This window comes from Bufo bufo, chromosome 11 (assembly GCF_905171765.1).
Source record: "Bufo bufo chromosome 11, aBufBuf1.1, whole genome shotgun sequence".
NCBI classification, from domain to species: Eukaryota; Metazoa; Chordata; class Amphibia; order Anura; family Bufonidae; genus Bufo; species Bufo bufo.
The window spans coordinates 25,691,269-25,705,755 of NC_053399.1; positions in this window are offsets into that span (position 1 = coordinate 25,691,269).

Sequence of the window (14,487 nt, forward strand, 5' to 3'; positions counted from 1 at the left end):
CACTGATTTCCAGTGCAGCCCAGGTCCACATTACTTTCTACTTTTGGCTGTTGTCTCAATGTACAGGTAATGCCTCGAAATCCCCTCTCTGAGGCGAGTCACCTAGTGATTAGTTGGGAGTAGTGCCAAAATGGGAAGCAGAGAGCATTGGGGAGGAACTGCAGCTTCAGGTGATCAGTGGAGATGAATATTGCTTCTTTTATGTGTTTTTGAACCTACTTTTACCCCACTGTCAACTGGAATACCCTGTTAATATAAATGTGGCTATGCTACTGTACATGTTCCTGCACTAAGGGTGGTTGATAACACCACTGTAGAGGGACTGTGAGCCACTATTTTTGACTCGCACTGCGACCCCTTCATTCTGAAAATCAGTGGCTATCACAGCAATCAAACCCTCCAAGATGACATAGTTATAGCATACCCTAATGATATGCTGTCACCTCTAAAGCTGGTCATACACATTAGATGTGGGCAGGTTCAGCCGTCCCTCAAATGTTTATGGTGGCCTCCCTACCCTACTCTCCCTAATAGCAGATATTGGGGAGATGAGGATCATACTTCACCAGCCCAATCCTTCTGTCTGCAGAGTCCTGTGCAGTTAATGGGCGCAACCTTTCTTCCTTTGAGGCAAACCCTGAACCCTGGTATTGGGGCTCCTGCCTGATGGTAATTGGAATACCCTTGATGGTATATGTTTGGCAGGAGTGGAGACGCAACGGGCTGGCAGATGGATGATAGTCAATGACCAGGCCCAGTTTAGTGATAACAAACTGCGGATGATGGGTGAAGCCATACAAGCATACATCAGGCACAGTTCTGAGGTATTTCTCAGGGTTCACCTCGCCAAATAGCTGTGTACAGGCAGCAATGATGGTAGGAGTAGTCCCCGAGTCTCACTCTAAACTCTCCAACTAAACAACTTTCCAAGCTGATCACAGGTGTACAAAACTCAAACAGACGGCCAGTCCGTTAAGTGTGGCAAGTACTCTTAGCATTACCCTGTCCACAGCAGCAAAGTCTTTTGCCATAAGTGAGCATACCTTTGCTACCACACAGGGCCTTATGATCCTAGGCGGTCTGTGGATATCTCTTCTCATTCCCTCAGGGCTTTTCTCCTGGCACAGTTGCTGGCCTCTGGAAGCGTCCTCATTCCGCAGGAATTGTGTCTCTTTTCCTGTAGAAGACTGCTCTTTTGTGACTTCACACAGGATCACAGTCCTCTGCCTCTCTCACAGGCAGAGCCAGACTGCTCTTGCTGATGCAATCCAACTACCCAGCTCCTCCTTCAGAGAAGGCAGGGCCAGCCTCCCTCTGCTGAGTTAAGCCGTATTAATTAAATAGTGCTATCCATACAGAGCATAACGCAGAACATAAACTCTTTCAGCAACAAATTAACTTTTTAGCATTGATCTGGGTCCCTGCACTTTCTTCTCTCACCCATTCACTACATGTGCTTGCTCGGGGAGCCAAGAATGAATACATATGGAAGGATCGGGAACAGCATCAGATTGAAGTCCATTTGGCCCAACGGAGGAAGTCCACCCTCTGTCCATACAGTACCTTAAAGGTGTTGGCGGTTGGCCCATCTTGAACATTGGGGACAAATGTCTGAAGGGTGCAGATCCTACCTCCGGGACCCACACCTATTCTTAGAAATGAGCCCGGAAAGTGCCGGAGGGCACATGCACGGCTGTCCTCAATTTATTTTTATGCTCATCGCTCGGCTATTTTCATCAGTCTCTTAGAAATTAATGGAGGGCTCTGATCTCAGTATAGGTGCAGATCCCAGAGGTGGGACCCGCACCTATCAGACATTGAGGGCATATCCTAACGATATGCCCGAAATGTCCAAGATGGGCCAGCCCCTTTAAGGACCCTGTTTTATTGAGGGTCCATTATTGTCAGAGCTTGGGCCCACCAAAAGATTCTCTGGTACTCTGGTGGGCCAGTCCAATCCTGATTGGGATTGGTCTGGCTCACCAGTCCTTTGACGCAAAGCAATTTGACATGGTTTAGGATTGAACTACAGAGTTTCCCCAGTGACAAAGGATTTAATGAAAAATATAAAATCTGTTCAGCTGCTTCTTAGTATCTGGACCACAGAAATGTGTCTACCATTGCATCTCCTACAGTGCCTGGCACCCAGCTTTCCCAGCCTCTTGATTACAACACCTACTTGCTCATGCAGTGATACATTGATGCATCATGTATCAAAAAGTAACTAGGCAGAGTTGCCATTTAGAATTGCAGGAAAGCTGTGTGAGCTTGAGCCATAATGGATTTCAAATTGGTTGTTCCCCACTTTCCTAGGCACAGATATAACAAAAACCTTAGGCTACTTTCACACCTGCGTTAGGTGCGGATCCGTCTTGTATCTGCACAGACGGATCCGCAACTATAAGGCAAACACTTGTATCCGTGTATACAAGCACCTATAAGGCAAACACTTGTATCCACCATATTGTGTCAGTGAAAACAGATCCGTCCCTATTGACTTACATTGTAAGTCAGGACGGATCCGTTTGGCTCCGCATCGTCAGGCTGCAAGCTGCGTTTTGGTGTCCGCCTCCAGAGCTGAACGGAGACTGAACGGAGGCAATCTGATGCATTCTGAACGGATCCTTTTCCATTCAGAATGCATTGGGGCTGAACTGATCCGTTTTGGGTCCTGAAACGGATCTCACAAGCGGACCCAGAAACGCCAGTGTGAAAGTTAGCTATAAAGACTCTTCTTGAAGTCTCAAAGGTCTATATCTGACCGTGTTTTTATTCCGATTTATGTCTGGGGCTGTTCTACGCTATTAACCAGCTCCGCTTCCTCCAGAGCACACTTCACCTCAAGGGCTGAGAATTTTACAGCCAAACAAATATTTGCAAATTAGACAGAAATATGTAACGGGCGGGTCTGGACAATTCTTCAAGAAGAGGGTTAATCTACTGGAAGTCTGCAGCTTCCTGTCCAATCATCAAGAGAAATTGCTTCTCTATTTGAACAAAGTATGAGTGGGGGGGGGGGGGGGACAAGCGGCCACTTGCACTCAGCAAGCCATTGATATTAGAAGCCTGCCGCAACAAGATACTTTAATTTCATAGCGTGTATTAAAGTCACTTTAGTGTCAACGAAGACTGTCTGGGGCTGGGACAAAGGTTCCCGCATTTTGGATTTGCTCTGATTACATATGATTCTAAGTGATTGTTTAACCAACTGCTGTCGTTCCTGCCGCTCTGCCTACGGACACGACCTGGTGCCGCTTATCCGGAATTGACAAAATTGAATGGATCTAATTAGAATCTTAAGTTGTCTTCGTGCAGGTGACCTGCCAGCTCCCCTGACCCATAGAAAATGCTTCCTCCCCTCCCCACCCAGTTAAATAACTGTGCTGGATCATCGTTTCTTGGAGGTCTGCATTGTACTCTTTTATTCTTCCTGGAAATGTATGGATCAACCGACTCATGGTTGTTAGCATTCCCCCTGTCAATAGGTTATGACTCTACACAGTGTTGTCAGTGTCACCATCACAGATTATTGTAATGGAAGTTCTCAAGATGTGGACCTGTCACCTCTCCTGACACATCTGTTGCAGACCCTTTTGGAATAACCATTTTTGGGTATCTGTTTTTATGACTCTATGTGCTGGTGTTTCTTTATTATGCCTACTAGAAGTTATGAATCAATTACTAGCAGTTTGCAATGAAGGTCCAGATGGGTGTTAACAGCTAGGGGAGGTGTCCCTTTACTGACTGACACTGGCAGCATTGATAGTGCAGGTACCCCCCCCAAACTGGTAATGCCCATCTGAACCTTCATTGCAGACTGCTAGTAAAAAAATAAAAACCTCTACCAGCGATAATAAAGGAATAGCACAACTATTGCATGGGGGAATGCAAGTATTTGCTAAAACAGACATCTCAGGAGAGGTTACAGGTCCTCTTTAAAGGAGCTGTCCAGAATTAGAAAAATATAGCAGTTTTTTTTTTCCGAAAAACAGCACCACACCTGTCCACTGTTTGTGACACTGCTGCCCAGTTCCATTCACTTCTGTGGAGCTGAGCTGCAATACCAGATGCAACCTGCGGACTGGTGTGGTGCTGTTCTAATCTTAGGCAATTTGGAACAAGCGTGACTGCCATAGGCGTATTTGGAAATAAATAATCTGAGAAATTTGGGTAAAATTCTTTATGAAGGATGAATGTCATAATACCTGTTGGCTTTCACCTAGTTTTAACCAGAAACGGATATAATCGCTAACTATATATCTTTTTTTTTATTTTCTTCAAAGCCTCAAATGCCCTGCAGAGAGTTAGACTCAAAAGATAAAATACAAGCTGCCTTTAACGACCACTAGGGGAGCTCAGGAGCTTACTGCATACTGCTTATTCAGTAAACTAAAAGGGCTTCTGTCACCCCCCATTTAGCAATTTTCTGTATCGGACATTAGCTATTTGCTAATGTCAGTTGAGTCCATATATATCACTCTTACCTCTCTCTGTGCTGTAATTTCTTAAAAAATCGTACTTTTATAATATGCTAATTACTTCACTACCAGCAACTTGGGCGGTTACTTGCTGGTAGCCGCCGCATCCTCGGACTATAAGCACGCCCCCTCCTCCACTTGATAGACAGGGCCAGCGAGCGCTCTCCTCCTCCCGTTGGCCCTGTCTGCCCATGAAATCCCGCGCCTGCGCCGTACCGGTCCTCATTCGGCGCAGGCGCTCTGAGAGAAGGGCGCTTTTCCGGGTGTAGGCTGACGTCATCGGCGCAGGCGCACTAAGGAAGGAGCGCACAGCACAGAGACCGGTAACAGTGATATATATGGACTCATCTGACATTAGCAAATAGCTAATGTCCGATACTGGAAATTGCTAAATGGGGGGTGACAGAAGCCCTTTAAAATTGCAGTAAGCATCTAAGCTCCCTCTAGTGGTGGTTGAAGGCAGTTAAAATTGTGTATTTATGCAATGGATTTGGAGCCCTGTATCAGAAAAACAAAGCTCAGACCTCTATGAAGATATACTAAGAAATTTATTGGCACAGCATTTTGGAACAGACTAAATATTGAAAAAAATAAACCGGTGTTCAAGGGTAGACGTCATTTTAAGAGCCTTAATTGTAGTGGCTTTACATTTTCCATGTAAGACATTAGCCAGGACAGTGCAGAGAATGTAGCGGCTCTGCAGCTCAGTCTTTGGAAATCTCCCCTAAGAACTATCTGATCTTGCGTACATTAGTGCCATCAAATCTGTCGTGTAGTGTGACAGACCCTTCACATGTCAGCAGCCGCACACTCTCAGCATGAAGCACATTCCTCTGGCGCTCGCCTCTCTCTCCCTCTTCAAGGAGGGATGAATTAATGTAAATACATGTCATTCAAGCCATAACTGTTTAAAACTGAGCCGTCCAAGTTTTAAAGGTTCATCCTCTTACATCTTATAAATAGATACTGCCACAAATCCATCAGGAAAACTGGGGCCAATTGGGCGAGACACCTGGGTTCTTTTAAAAAAAAAAAATCCCTGATATGTCATCAGAAAATTACCTATTATTTCAATCATATTTTTCAGTAAAAAAAATTAAAAATTCAGAATTTTTGACTTTTAATTTTATTTTTCATATCACTGTCTATATTAAATAAAAAATCTTTTTTACTCTGATGAACCCAATAACAGGTTAGTGCTTCTTTGGTAAGGAGATTCATAATCGGTGACGTCACATCTTATCTACTCCCCCTCCCTGCACAATAAAATTAGAAAAATGTGTTTCACAATCTGGTTTTAATTTGGAAAAGAAAATATAGGTGACACTTTCCCTTTAAAGCCACCCTCTACCATATAGCACACGACAACCTCTTTCTAACAAACTTAGAACCAACCCTGTACCTCACATGGATCCAGAGCTTCTGCCATTAATTGCTCCAATTGCTCTGCAAGATTTATTTCTAACTGCCAGCGCAGGGAGCATGTCCTTTGTTCGGGGGAAAGGGGGGGTCCTTTCTTCTGCAGGTGGTGGCAGTTGAAATATGGAACTGAGCATGTGCATCCAGCTCTGTGAGCTGGACAAAGAATTTAGAAGAATAACAAACAGCAGGTGGCGCTATACTGATAGATTTCAGTGAATAACTCAGTGGCTATACAATTTTTTTTATTACATCCAATTGCAAAAGTATTCAAATCCAGGTCCTGGTTTGAAAACTGAAGAATATTTTTCGTGAGACATCCCCTATAATTAAAAGGGTTGTCTCACCTAGAACAGCATATGCCACCAATGTCAGATAGGGGACCCGCATCTATCTCTAGAACGAAGCTCCCAAAGAGAACAAGAGCACACTGCGCTCATGTAGACGCCATCTATTCATTTCGGCAGGCACGCCGAAAATAGCCGAGCATTGTGCTCGGCTATTTTCAGAAGTCCCATAGAGATGAATCGAGCGCACTGCGCAATTGCGGCCATGTGCTTTTTCTGTAGATTGCCCTGAGGGGGGGTCTGAAAACAAGGCATTTGATGGACAGGTGAGTGGAACCAATCTGTCTGGGGCTTCTAAGGTCAAAGCTAATGAGGTCACTTCATGAACCGTAACTGATCCAAACAGATTACCCTTGATAAATGAAGTCTTCAAAACACGTACAAACAGAGATGACATTTATGATCGTATCTGCTGCTGGACATTTAAAGCAACAGTGCACTGCGGTGAGGCAGCGTAGCCACCTTCCATGCAAGAGTGAAGGTGAAAATTCAAAAACTTGAGAATTTACAGATTAATAGCAGCCAATTACAGCACAGCTTTTATTATTCAAGAGCAGAATACAAAATAAAAGCTGCGCTGTGATTGGCTTCAATGGGCAACAAAGACCTTTTCACTGTCAGACGGATTTTTAAAATCTTCCCATTTGTTCTTTATTTGGAGGGGGGTTTAATAAAAGAAAAGTTACAAACCTCATAATACTGTGCAAAAAAAAATCAGGCAGGTGTGTAAAAATGCTGCAAAGTAAGAATGCTTTCAAAAATAGAAAAGTTAATTATTTTTAACAATTAAGAAAATGCTAAATACATGAACAAAAGAGAAATCTAAATCCAACCAATCCTCGGTGTGACCACCCTTTGCCCTTAGGACACCATATGTTCTTTTAGATGCACTTAGAGGCAGGGAAGTTGTTTCAGACATCTTGGAGAACTAAGCACAGATCCTCTGCGGATGTAGGTTTGCTCCGATCCTTCTGTCTCTTCATGTAATCCCAGACAGAGCTCTGTGGGGCCATATCATCATTTCTAGGACACCTTAATGATTTTCTTCAAGCTGAGGATAGTTCTCAATGACATTGGCCGGATGTTTGGGGTTGTTTTCCTTGCAAGTTTGGGACTGCATTTCAGCAAACAGAGTTGGGATTTGGCCAGGATTAGTGGTGTCTTCAATGCTGAGGAATATAGGTAGATGCTGTATTTATCCATCATGCAATACCATCAGGGAGGCTTCTGACTGGCTCCAAGTTTAATCTGCAGCAGGCAGTGGTGTACCTCTAATACAGGCAGACCACGTGGGTACTATTGGGCCTGTGGCCCGGCCGTGCAGGAAAGCCCCACCCCCAATTATACTTACATAGCTAGCTGTGCAGAAGGACCTGCGATGATGTCATCAGCATGTGATCAGGACAGGGAGATGGAGCTCAGCGGTGTAGTGAAACCTGGGGAGCAACTTCTCTGTGTGCCTTGAGGAAAGGTCAGAGGTGTCCTGGGATTGCCCATAATATCCTAATATTGGGAGTTGTACTTTTGTCCTACTGTATCCCCCTCCATGTAATGTTGACTGATGCCCTACAATAACAGTCTGGGCATGCTGGGAGTTGTAGATTTCTCCTCTTATAATATCCACTGATGCTGTATAATGACAGTCTGGTAATGCTGGGGATTGTAGTTCTCTCCTCCTATACCCTCTCACTATAATGTCAACTTGTGTTCCATAATAATAGCCTGGACGTGCTAGGAGTTGTAGTTTTCTCCTCTTTTATCCCTCCATGTAGTTCTAGCAAACTAGAGAACAACCTGCCGGAGCTCTCTGGATCCAGCATTGCTAGAGGCTATCAGAGTTCCCGCCAGCCCTATTGTACCCAGGGAGATCCGGCAGGCCGTACTCTGCCGGAACAGCTTGCTGGAACTACTGCCCGGCAGTGTGACACACTCCTAAACTGGTCATGATGAGACTTGTTCTCTTATCACTATTATGATGTTCTGCAGCAGCTGAGGTGTGTATTAGGCTTTGTTTATGTCTGCGCTAGTGACGTTCGCTGTTCGGCTCTGTCATAGGAGCACAACAACGAAAATCACGGTACTGCCAGATCTGGCGCATCCGGAAAAGGAGGCCCAATTTAGATTTTTACTATGGGGCCCAATGATTTTTATGTACGCCCCTGGCAGCAGGACAACTGCTTCTGGCACACGGAAGCCATCCATCCGTGTGCCACCCGCATTTTGCGGACCTGTTGCCTGGAAGCGCCAGAGACAGCTCAAATTCTTGGTGCGATACATGGGCGCTTCTCTCTCTTCGTTCTACCGATCTGTGAGGATGATCAAAACCTTTGATATGTTGCTAAAAGTTTTTTTTAAAGTTCAGGTACCCTTTAAGTTTGAACCTATTCTGCAGTTCACTTTCATAATAGTCGCTCAGATGGGCCACCCAGCTTACATGCCCCATGGGGATGTTTTGTTACACATGAGAAATGAATATGGCTTTCAACAATGTGCTTAATTGTTACCTGATTTAATTTCGTAAGATGGAAATATAGTTGATAAGGTTACAACACAATGCAAGAACTGGTGTAATCATAAACACCTATGGTACAGTGTGTACTCGTTCGCATGTTTTTGTTTTTCCACTGTCCTTTCCTCTAATGCTGAGAAATTTTATTTTTATTTTTGCAAGGTTTTGGGTGCACCATGGCTGGACCTGCTCTCCTCAATGCACCTGGCATCCCGTGTGTCATTGCTGCCGTCAGGGACTGTCAATCAAACCAGAGTGAAGGTTCTGGCCACAACATTGCTAGTGGAGCGATGGTGCACCAAAGAGAGCAACCCTGTCCACAGTGTACTGAAAACCTCTCTTACATAAAAAAAGAAGATCCAATTCACAAGCACGGTATGACTATGTATCAGGAGACCTACCCTACATGGCGGTATGCTTACTTCGAAACCCTTTAAATCTTCACCTTTGTGTCATAGGCACTTGTAGGAGTCGAAAATGTATGCTACGTTTTGAGCACCCTTGTGGAGTTCATAGACATACTCTACACAAAAAGTTGAGTATCTTTGTAAATGCATTACTTATGTTTTAGTAATCATGATAACTTGTTTTATACTCCAGCGCTGCATTCACAATTCTTTGGACTTATGAGCTGAAATCTCCCGCCATTCCTTGTCTCTTCTTATGATCTGCTTTCTGCCAAATGTAGTCTATACACCAGGCGTTGTGCAATAATCTGAAGAAGTTCAGGTAAGGCTACTTTCACACTAGCGTTTCTCTTTTCCGGAGTACCGGAGAAAAACGCTTCCGATTTGTCCGCATTGATTGTTAATGGGGACAAAACGTAAGTGAACAGAACGGAATGCTCCAAAATTCCGTTCCGTTTGGTTGCGTTCCCATACCGCAAGCTGCAGTTTTCTTTCCATCCTGGGATGTGGAGCAAAACGAATCCGGCATGACCCACAATGCAAGTTAATGGCGACGGATCCATTTTCTCTGACACAATACAAAACGGATCTGTCCTCCATTGACTTTAAACCGAGTTCATGACGGATCCGTCTTGGCTATGTTAAAGATAATACAACCGGATCCGTTCATAACTGATGCTGATGGTTTTATTATCCGTAACGGAAGCTTTTTTGCTGATCCCTGCCGGATCTAGCAAAAACAATAAGTAAAAAGTAGCCTAAGTTGTAAGGAGTGTGTATGAAAACAGGTTTATTTACTTGCATCCAGTAGCAACTAGCAGAGTTATGAATGCAGCTCTGGAGTATACCGCTTGTCACTCAGGATCAGTACAGTAAATATTGCAAAGTGTTTACAAAGTTACTCAACGTTTTATGTAGATACATTCTGGTTCTATTCTGTCAAATTGTATTCAAGGGGATGTTATGCTTTAAAGGGGACCTGTCACTGCCTCTGACATGTCGGTTTTAGTAACTACTTGCATTTCTCATCAAATAACAATCCTGGAGCATCAATTCTTTGACATAACTCTATGTTGTGACATTCCTCTAATATTCCTTTTAGAAGTTTATGATTAAATTGCCAGCAGTGTTACCAATTGCAGATGTGACCCTGCACAGTCTGACACCTTTCTTATTCTAAGTTTTGAACATGATTATGGGGGCGGCCATCTTGCCTGAACTGTTCTCAATAGCATTCAGAGATATACAGCCAGGTCCATAAATATTGGGACATCGACAGAATTCTAACATTGGCTCTATACACCACCACAATGGATTTGAAATGAAACGAACAAGATGTGCTTTAACTGCAGACTGTCAGCTGTAATTTGAGGTATTTACATCCAAATCAGATGAACGGTGTAGGAATTACAACAGTTTGCATATGTGCCTCCCACTTGTTAAGGGACCAAAAGTAATGGGACAATTGGCTTCTCTGCTGTTCCATGGCCAGGTGTGTGTTATTCCCTCATTATCCCAATTACAATGAGCAGATAAAAGGTCCAGAGGTCATTTCTAGTCTGCTATTTGCATTTGGAATCTGTTGCTGTCAACTCTCAAGATGAGATCTAAAGAGCTGTCACTATCAGTGAAGCAAGCCATCATTAGGCTGAAAAACACAACAAACCCATCAGAGAGATAGCGAAAACATTAGGCCTGGCCAAAACAACTGTTTGGGACATTCTTAAAAAGAAGGAACGCACCGGTGAGCTCAGCAACACCAAAAGACCTGGAAGACCATGGAAAACAACTGTGGTGGATGACCGAAGAATTCTTTCCCTGGTGAAGAAAACACCCTTCACAACAGTTGGCCAAATCAAGAACACTCTCCAGGAGGTAGGTGTATGTGTGTCAAAGTCAACAATCAGGAGAAGACTTCACCAGAGTGAATACAGGGGGTTCACCACAAGATGGAAACCATTGGTGAGCCTCAAAAACAGGAAGGCCAGATTAGAGTTTGCCAAACAACATCTAAAAAAGCCTTCACAGTTCTGGAACAACATCCTATGGACAGATGAGCCCAAGATCAACTTGTACCAGAGTGATGAGAAGAGAAGAGTATGGAGAAGGAAAGGAACTGCTCATGATCCTAAGCATACCACCTCATCAGTGAAGCATGGTGGTGGTAGTGTCATGGCGTGGGCATGTACAGGGAGTGCAGAATTATTAGGCAAGTTGTATTTTTGAGGATTAATTTTATTATTGAACAACAACCATGTTCTCAATGAACCCAAAAAACTCATTAATATCAAAGCTGAATATTTTTGGAAGTAGTTTTTAGTTTGTTTTTAGTTTTAGCTATTTTAGGGGGATATCTGTGTGTGCAGGTGACTATTACTGTGCATAATTATTAGGCAACTTAACAAAAAACAAATATATACCCATTTCAATTATTTATTTTTACCAGTGAAACCAATATAACATCTCAACATTCCCAAATATACATTTCTGACATTCAAAAACAAAACAAAAACAAATCAGTGACCAATATAGCCACCTTTCTTTGCAAGGACACTCAAAAGCCTGCCATCCATGGATTCTGTCAGTGTTTTGATCTGTTCACCATCAACATTGCGTGCAGCAGCAACCACAGCCTCCCAGACACTGTTCAGAGAGGTGTACTGTTTTCCCTCCTTGTAAATCTCACATTTGATGATGGACCACAGGTTCTCAATGGGGTTCAGATCAGGTGAACAAGGAGGCCATGTCATTAGATTTTCTTCTTTTATACCCTTTCTTGCCAGCCACGCTGTGGAGTACTTGGACGTGTGTGATGGAGCATTGTCCTGCATGAAAATCATGTTTTTCTTGAAGGATGCAGACTTCTTCCTGTACCACTGCTTGAAGAAGGTGTCTTCCAGAAACTGGCAGTAGGACTGGGAGTTGAGCTTGACTCCATCCTCAACCCGAAAAGGCCCCACAAGCTCATCTTTGATGATACCAGCCCAAACCAGTACTCCACCTCCACCTTGCTGGCGTCTGAGTCGGACTGGAGCTCTCTGCCCTTTACCAATCCAGCCATGGGCCCATCCATCTGGCCCATCAAGACTCACTCTCATTTCATCAGTCCATAAAACCTTAGAAAAATCAGTCTTGACGTTTCAGCTTGTGTGTCTTGTTCAGTGATGGTCGTCTTTCAGCCTTTCTTACCTTGGCCATGTCTCTGAGTATTGCACACCTTGTGCTTTTGGGCACTCCAGTGATGTTGCAGCTCTGAAATATGGCCAAACTGGTGGCAAGTGGCATCTTGGCAGCTGCACGCTTGACTTTTCTCAGTTCATGGGCAGTTATTTTGCGCCTTGGTTTTTCCACACGCTTCTTGCGACCCTGTTGACTATTTTGAATGAAACGCTTGATTGTTCGATGATCACGCTTCAGAAGCTTTGCAATTTTAAGAATGCTGCATCCCTCTGCAAGATATCTCACTATTTTTGACTTTTCTGAGCCTGTCAAGTCCTTCTTTTGACCCATTTTGCCAAAGGAAAGGAAGTTGCCTAATAATTATGCACACCTGATATAGGGTGTTGATGTCATTAGACCACACCCCTTCTCATTACAGAGATGCACATCACCTAATATGCTTAATTGGTAGTAGGCTTTCGAGCCTATACAGCTTGGAGTAAGACAACATGCATAAAGAGGATGATGTGGTCAAAATACTCATTTGCCTAATAATTCTGCACGCAGTGTATGGCTGCCAATGGAACTGGTTCTCTTGTATTTATTGATGATGTGACTGCTGACAAAAGCAGCAGGATGAATTCTGAAGTGTTTCGGGCAATATTATCTGCTCATATTCAGCCAAATGCTTCAGAACTCATTGGACGGCGCTTCACAGTGCAGATGGACAATGACCCAAAGCATACTGCAAAAGCAACCAAAGAGTTTTTTAAGGGAAAGAAGTGGAATGTTATGCAATGGCCGAGTCAATCACCTGACCTGAATCCGATTGAGCATGCATTTCACTTGCTGAAGACAAAACTGAAGGGAAAATGCCCCAAGAACAAGCAGGAACTGAAGACAGTTGCAGTAGAGGCCTGGCAGAGCATCACCAGGGATGAAACCCAGCGTCTGGTGATGTCTATGCGTTCCAGACTTCAGGCTGTAATTGGCTGCAAAGGATTTGCAACCAAGTATTAAAAAGTGAAAGTTTGATTTATGATTATTATTCTGTCCCATTACTTTTGGTCCCTTAACAAGTGGGAGGCACATATGCAAACTATTGTAATTCCTGCACCGTTCACCTGATTTGGATGTAAATACCCTCAAATTAAAGCTGACAGTCTGCAGGTAAAGCACATCTTGTTTGTTTCATTTCAAATCCATTGTGGTGGTGTATAGAGCCAAAAATGTTAGAATTGTGTCGATGTCCCAATATTTATGGACCTGACTGTACTTTACAGCAGACAACCATGGACCATAGACACAATGGACAGGAGCTGAACCATTGACCAATGGGAGAGTTTTCTGGGAATGATCCAAACATTAAAAAAAAAAGTCCAGCTCACCAGATATCCATCGGGAATGCATTCTAAGAATGCTCTGTGACCTGTGCAGAGGTCATTGTACAAGGAAAGAATAGATAAGATGTGACAGTCGCCTACTGTGAATGGTGATTTCCATGTTATCCATATATAAGTGATATCTGTTGTCCTAATCCTGCCTATGATGATAATGAGATGACTGTTGGAAGTGATCTGTTCAGCCAAGAAGCGGTGCCTTTTATTAGTCTTAGTGGCCAGTGTAAAGACTGCAGTATTTAATATTTTTTTAAGTATAGATATTGACATGCAGAATTAAAAAATAGCTTTTAAAAATGTTTAACCTAAAAACATGATTTAAACAAAAGGTCATATTCATTTTTTTTATTTCATTTTCAATAAAACAAGATAACAAGTCACAGGTAAAGGTGTAACATGGTACAAGATACTGATGAGAGCATGCCACGAGGTGAGTACACAAATGAAAGACTGGATGCTATTAGAAAAGAGAGGTGATATTGTTTCCATTGCCATACAGCCATTATGGAGCTACAGATGGTGGGCAAGTAAATTACCAAAGGAGGGAAGGAGAGAAATCGACAGGGATGAACATCTCTACAAGACCCGCAACCACAATAGGTCATATTCTGATATTAGGTTTCTTGTAAAGGGGTGGTCCGCTGTGTACAGACCCTATTCATTATAAGTCCCCTCCAAAAAGAAAACAAAAAAACAGTTCACATTGAGACTAGAGATGGTCGAATTTAATGTCATGAAATTCGTTGACGCTTTGCTTGGTGGTAAAAG